Source organism: Marmota marmota, unplaced genomic scaffold (genome assembly GCF_001458135.2).
Source record: "Marmota marmota marmota unplaced genomic scaffold, marMar, whole genome shotgun sequence".
NCBI lineage: Eukaryota > Metazoa > Chordata > Mammalia > Rodentia > Sciuridae > Marmota > Marmota marmota.
The window spans coordinates 6,130,412-6,138,025 of NW_025999862.1; the positions used below are offsets into that span (position 1 = coordinate 6,130,412).

The window sequence follows — 7,614 nt, forward strand, 5'->3', positions numbered from 1 at the left end:
TTTTTTTTTTTTTTTTTTTTTTTTTTTTTTTTTTTTTGATAGTGCTGGCTTAGTGGTCATGAATTCTTTTAATTATACTTATCATGAAAATTTTATTTTTTCTTTGATTCTGAAAGATACCATTGCTGGAGATAGCAATCTTGTTTGGAATTTTTTTTTTTTTTCATAGCCTAGAATATTTCATTTCAGTCTCTCCTTGATTTTAGTGTCTGATTTGAGAAGTCATAAGTGAGCCTTGTTTACCTCTACATGTGACCAGGTTTTTTTTCTTGCAGTTTTTAATATTCTTGACTTACTTTCTATGTTAAGCATTTTGATTGTGATATGTCTTGGAGAAGTTCTTTTTAGATCTTATCTATTTGTTTTTCGATATACATCCTGTATGTAAATGTCTACCTCCTTTATAATGTTATTTTCTGCTAGTATTTCACTGAAAAGATTCTTAATCCATTTAGCCTGTACCTCTGCTCTCTTCTATCCCATGTAGCTCAAATTTGTTCTCTTTGATGCTGTTCCAGAGTTCTTGTATAATTTAATAATGGTCTTTCATTTTTTTTCCAGTATTGCACACTGAGTATTCAAGTTTTTATATGAATACAAGGCCTGAATTTCTGTATTTGAGGCCTGAAATTCTACTTTCTTTCTTTTTTTATTTAATGTTTTTTTAAAAAAAATATGTATTTTTTTAGTTTTGATACAGTATCTTGATTTTATTTTTATGTGGTGCTGAGGATTACCTCAGTACCTCATGCATGCTAGGTGAGCACTCTACCACTGAGCCACAACCCCAGCTCTGAAATTCTACTCTCCACATAATCCAATCTGTTGGTGATACTTTCAATTGAAATTTTAATTTGATGTATTGTGCCTTTTATTTCTAGTAGTTCTGGTTGATTTAATTTTAGCATTTCTATTTCTTTTTTGAAGTGATCTTTCACCATTTGCTCTCTTAACTAATTCCTTAGATCTTCTTTTAGATCAGTAAACATTTTTTTACACAATTTAAATATTGCTGTGATTTTTATTCAATTTGAAGTCCTGATTAGAATAAAAGCAGTGAGAATGAAGCTTTACAAATATTGAAAAATTACTACATCATTGCAATATGGTTTTACTTTACACACAGAGGGAAAAAAAATAACATTATATTTAAGGCAACAATGACATGTGCAAACCGAGAACATTACCCTGACAGTTCTTGGTAAAAACTGTTTTGGTTAAATGGTAGCTGTTGGGTTCAGTCTTTGTTCTAAAGGATAAGCTATGAATAGTTTCATTCCTTAAAAAACAAAGCAAAACAAAAACAAACTCTTCTACTGACCCACAATGGCCAGAAGCAGCTTTCAGTAATCTCTAATTGTGTCACTCCCAATCATTGTGCCCAAGGGCTTCTGATACATCTGATTGAACATCTGTTTTATTGGTACAAATTCAATCTCAATTTGAGAGATCACAATCCTGACCAGAGTGGAGTTGTCTGAGCCTGTACCTTTCATGGAATAACACAGCCACTCAGCAAAGAAGGCAGGACAGTTCGGGGTACATTTCAAGATGGTCTTCAAACTACTTTCAACATATCCAGAAAACTCCAGGCCTACACTGCTTAACAAATCTTGATAAGAAATCCTGGAATAAGCCTCCATGGTAGCTTTCAGCTGAGGAAAGCTTCTTGTGACAAGGATCATGTTAAAGCAAGATCCATCTGTCCCTAGTCTCCCCTGACCAGCTTTATAGAGACACTGACATCTTCTTGAGCCATTTGGTGGTTTGCACTCTGATTCTCATCACAATTTCCCTGACACATGGATACAAGCAACTGTTCAGACATATTTGACCTAATGTCCTTTTCAAGGTCTCTTCCAAATTCTGATTGATAACACATGACAGTTTCTTGGATTTCTTGTTCTTGTGTACAAAATCTGTATCAATACATGTTCCTGAGTTTCTGCTCCCTACATTGCATTCCATAAACTCCAGGCATCATAATGTGTAGGAGGCAGGAACAGGAAAATAATCAGTTCTTCCACATTTCTACTCAAGTTTGACTTGAGATCTTTGATTAAATCCTTGCCATACATGGTTTTAAAAGCTGCTCTAATGTTTTGCCTCTGATCATTGGAATGACTGGACACAACATTAACAATTGCCTACTCATCTGTCCCAAATCCCTTCATTGCTTTACGGAGAATTTCTGCATTTTTCATAGTATCGAAGATGGCAGCTGGTTGGAGGGTCCCTTGAGTCATTGCTGCAGGCTTACTAGGGTAGGGAGCTTTTCCTCCAAGATACTGAGAAGACATCTGTCTTCCAGGAGAGCCACCAGATCCTGGGACTTGGGCTGGACCACCATCTTAAGTTTGTGAAGGTGGCTGTGGATACCCAGAAAAACCCAATCGCCTGGGTGAGGCTCCATATCCTTGGCATGGAGGAACTCAAGGATAGGATGGAGCTCCCCCTGGCTGTGGGGCACCAGGATAGCCTCCAGGGGCTGGATGACCTCCAGATGCAGGGTAGCCTTCAGCTCCTAGGTAGCCACCACTTGGTGCTGGTGGGTAGGCACCTCCTCCCATTGGAAGAAAGCCACTAGGATAAACATACTGACCTGGAGGGGGGAAAGATGACTCCTGACCTACAGGCGGATATGCAGAGAAAGGTGGGTAGTCTGTGCAGGGATAGCCTGGGTATGATATTCTGACCAGTAGCAGTGTCAGAGCCCAACCAACTCCAGGGAAAGATGGAGCCTGGCAGGACCAGGAGACGGCAGGACTCTGGCTGAGCTCAGAAAATTTTTAATAATTCAATAATAAACTTTTTAATAATATAATAATTATTATATTATTTAATATAATAATAAACTTTTTATAATAATTTTATATCTTTCCAGGATTTTCATCCACTTCAATATCTGTGAGTTACTTTGTTGAGGGATTGTAAATTTGGGGAGGAGGCTTCTTTACCTGTTTCTTCATGTTTTCTGAGGTTGTGGACTTGCACATCTGATAAAGATGGATTCTTCTTCCTCTTTTATGCATTTGTCTTTTGTGTGTACTTATCATCTTTGTTATTAGAACTTCTCTGTGTGAGTAGATTCTAGGAGTAGGACCCAAGTTTCCCCTCTAGAGGTTTCTCCTCGGGTCCCATCATTGTTTTGAAGTTGTTCTCTATTCTTTGTGTTGAAGTATTGTTGGAACTTGAACTAGTTCATGCTTGGAATGAGGTTTATTGTCACTTGGTAGAATTGTGAATATAGCTCTATCCTGTGAACTTATATTGTCTCAATAACTTCCCAGACCTTCTAAGAAAAAGGGGAGCAAGGAATTGCAATAATGAATATAACCAATATGCAGCCTAAAAATAAATGTCTAGTGCCTACTATAGCATCTGTAACACTAATTGCCACATGAAGAGGAATGGTGGGGTCAACATTTAGTATCAGTACCAACAATAAATAGCTGTGTTTTAAATCTAACATTAAACAGCAGGTGTCAACTATAGCATCCAAAGTATTAATAACCATAACAATAATGATGGCAGGGGGTAGGAATTATATAAACGTAAAAAGTTCTAACAGAGTGAAATTATAGTTAAGTGAAGAGAAATGAGATACAAAGGTAAGGAAACTTTTGATATTAAAAAGTGAACAGAGAAGAAGTAGGAAAGGAGTAGCAGGTGACATCTATAAAGAAGGAGAATAAAAATAACCATATTAAAAAATAAGTAAGTAAAGGAGTAGAGGAAAAGGGAAGAGCAAAATTTGGCTATGAGAGGGGGAAGAAAGTGAAGAAGTAGTAAGAGGAATAAAAGCAAAGGTAAGAACAAACAAATAAAAACTCAGACCAAAACAAACCTAAATAAAACATTACTTCTCCAAAGTCAAAACAAGCCTAAATAACAAACAGGTAAAGAAAAAAAGCAACTAAGATGAAAGAAAAATAATGTACATATATTAATTTATATATTATACACACACACAAACATACATATTCTCCACCCTATCAGAGCATGAGAACACCACACACACACACACACACACACACACACACACACACTCAGAGAGAGAGAAAATGGAACAAGAAAAAAGAAAAGGAAAAAAGAAAAAGAGAGAGAAAATTCTTAATGAAAAAGAGAGGGTCTGTTTCCCCTGAGGTGGTCAGAACTGTTGGCAAGGATGGATGTTCATTCTTATGTTCTTGTGCCATTCTTTACATTTCTTTTTGGGCTGTGCACACTTAAAAACTGGAACCAAAGCTGGTTATAGTAGCTCTCAGCTGTCCATCTCAAGGTTAGGCTGGAAAGTACTGACAACTGGAGTTTTGTCTAGATAGATTAGGTCCATGAACTCCCACAGTAGGGCTAATACAGAGATCTCAAGTTGCTGGTGCTTACTTCTGGCTGTCCTTTTGCACTTTATTGGAAGGTATTTGAAATTAGATCTATGCACTCTGTTGCTGGGCAGATATGATATCTGTGTACACCTGAGTTTCAGAGACTTCCTGATAATTGTACTGTTGGAGTGTAGGATCTGATCTTCCATAGGTCTCATATATTTCACCATCATGGATATGTATTTCCCAGGATCAGACCCGGAGTGCTGATGTGACTGTCACCAATTTCTGGCCTCCTCCTAGCTGTTTGCATGGGCTGCCAGTAACAAAGGGCACTCAACATCTTTCCCCTTGGCATTGCTTGCCTGGATCACTCTAGGCACAACCCTTTCTGTACCTGTTTCAGTTGCATTAGCCCAGGGACACTTTGAGCCCCATAACAGATAACTGCTGAGATGGGCTAACAACACCCTTTTTGAACTGTGCAAGCTGCCACATGGTCACTGGTAGATGCTTCCTGCTGTGACTCTGTGCTCAATAGCAGAGAGATTCTGATCACCTTTAAATCATCACCCTGCCCCACTGTCTCTGGGTCAGGTAAGATTAGCTCCTCTCTCTATTTCACAGGTTCTCCAAAACAACTTGATTTGCAGTGTTTTCCTCTTTCTGCCTTTGTTATCCTTCTCCTCTGCAGTGGACTGTTGGTGCTGCCACACTGAAGCCAGTGAAGTTAGCACATCTCTTAACATATCTTGTTCTATGTTCAAAGCTTTTGAATTTCTGTCTCTATGATTATTTTGCTGTCCAATGTTGAATTTTATTGTATTACCTCAGTCACCTACCTCACTGAGAAGCAATATTCTGATGCTTAAATCTCATACTGAAGAGCAGCTAAAGAGTATTCCCTTCCTCTTGTATGCCATCCTTACTTTACATTTCATATATCTAAAATCACTTTCTATGTTGTTAAATATTATTATTCTATTTAATTTTCATGACTATAAAGTATTTCAGTAGAGAACTGCATTATCATTTAGTTAATGAATCTCCATTTGGCCTTGTTCTGTATACAGTGTTTATTAAACAATACCATGGTCCCTTTATGTTAAATTTAAATATGTGCATTTGGCTATTGCATTAGAATGCATTTCTAAAAGTAAAAGTTCTACTTTAAAGACCCTGTTCATTTTAACTTTTTATTCATTGCAAAATGCTTTTCATAGATAGATATAAGAGCTTCAAAATGTGTTGTTAACAGTCCTTTGATCATATGAATGTATTAAATGTTGTTAAGTTAGAGTTAGAATCTACTGTGTATCAAGGGGATGAACAAAGAGAACACGTTTCAGGTATGAACACATTTCACAACCTAACACTTACTTCATCCATTAAAAAAAAAAAGCTACTTCACTTTGTAGAATATCAAGACCACTTTCAAGTGGCATCACACAGTATTTAAGAAAACAAGTTTTGGAGGAAAACCTGATGATTTGCAGAGAACATTTTAAAATAATATTATGATCCTTTAATGGGTTAATAAGAGAGTGTATGAGAGATACATTTTAATAATATATGAAAGTATCTCAGATGTACGTAATAAATTCAAGTTCAAATTAACACTTTATTTTATAGAAAAATACATTATTGAAATTTTAATACATTGATATTTTTGTACATGATCCAAAAAGGAAGTACAGAATGAAAGCACCAAGGAGATGCCAAGTTGATATGATTAAATTTGAGGAAATAGTTAGAGCTTTGGGATATTGAGTACAAGTGTAAATCAGATTCTTTTGTTATAAATACAATGTACAATAGTTCCCCTTCTATCTTCAGGGAATATGTTCCAAGACCCCTAATGGATCTGTGATATTACCAAACTGTAATAATACCAAACTCTATGTAAACTGTGTTTTTTTCCTATACATCCATACTGAAATAAAGTTTAATTTATCAGTTAGATGCAGTTAGAGATTGGCAATAATAACTAATAATAATATAGATAAATTATGAAATAATACTGTAATAAACTTGCCAGCATCATAACTACTCTTTTAGGTTGGGCTCATCATTAAGTAAGAATTACTTGAACATAATAACTGCAATACTGTTGACAGTCAATCTGATAACCACAGGCCTACTTAAGTGAATACTGGGTGATACTATATACAATGTGGAAACACTAGACAAAGGGATAATCATGTTCTTTGTGGAATAGAGTGGACTGTGTGAGATATCATGCTACTCATAATGCAAGATCATGAATTGTTTATTTCTAAAATTTTCCATTGAATATTTTCAGATAGCTACAATAAAACCATAGTTCAGATGGAAGTACTATAGATTCAAGAAAAAATAATTGAAACCACATCTATATAATAATGAGATTTGTATGGGAGAGGAACTAAGCATCACAGAAGATTCTACATTGCAATCATTATATTAGTGCAAATTAGTTAAAAATATTTGTTAATATTAGTGGCTTTTATGAGAAGAAAAATCCCAGAAAAGTTTAGCAAGTGTTATAAATATCCCATAGCTGTCTGATTTCCATACTTTGGTTTTAAAGACAGGATGTAGAAAAGACCCAAGTAAAATTAAGGAAAATAATCAGTTGGAAAAATCTATATATGAAAACCATCTGTTATAGAATTTAAAAGCCAGTGAGTGAATAATATCTGATTTCATATAGTTTTGAAAGATCTATAAAAGGTAAACACAGGCTTATTCATTCATAGATTCCAACTTGAAATATAGCTCTTCCTTTGTTCATAAGGTCCTGCCTAGACCCAACTCAGGCTTTTCAATTTCCATATAACCTTAATCTTGGCATTTATCTCTGCATTACTTTTTTTTTTTTGAGGGGGGTGGTCATATCCAGATCCTCATGCATGCTCAAGGGTTGTACGCCTGAGCTGTGTCAGTCATCCTTCTTTGTTAATATTTATGTTAAGGCAGGGTCTCAGTAGGTTGCCAGGCTGATCTTTTTTTTTTTTTTTTTCATTGGTTGTTCAAGGTAGGCAATTATTTTTGCTTTATTCCTTGGAGTGTAAACAGTTTATTTTGTAGTTTACCTTAAAAACACAGTGCAGCCCTTTTATATCCTGATTACCCGAACATGTCTCCTTCAGGCTCATATCTTTGACCAGCTGTCTGTGATTTTTTTTTAAAATCTAAATTGGTTACTCTAAACACAAAATATTAAATTGAAAAATAAATCTGTTATTTACGTTTTTGAAATTTGTATATTAATATATGCTGCTTATCAATATGTTCATAAAAGGAGCTA

The 7,614-nt window shown here is 35.4% G+C and overlaps 1 protein-coding gene and 1 pseudogene across 5 annotated transcripts in view; one reads left to right on the forward strand and one right to left on the reverse strand.

Annotated features, from left to right (window-relative positions):
- Ctnna3 (catenin alpha 3) overlaps nucleotides 1-7,614 on the forward strand; it is a 1,666,222-nt gene that overhangs the window by 1,091,693 nt on the left and 566,915 nt on the right. The gene's annotated exons all lie outside the window — the stretch shown is intronic.
- LOC107154763 lies at nucleotides 1,314-3,628 on the reverse strand (annotated as a pseudogene).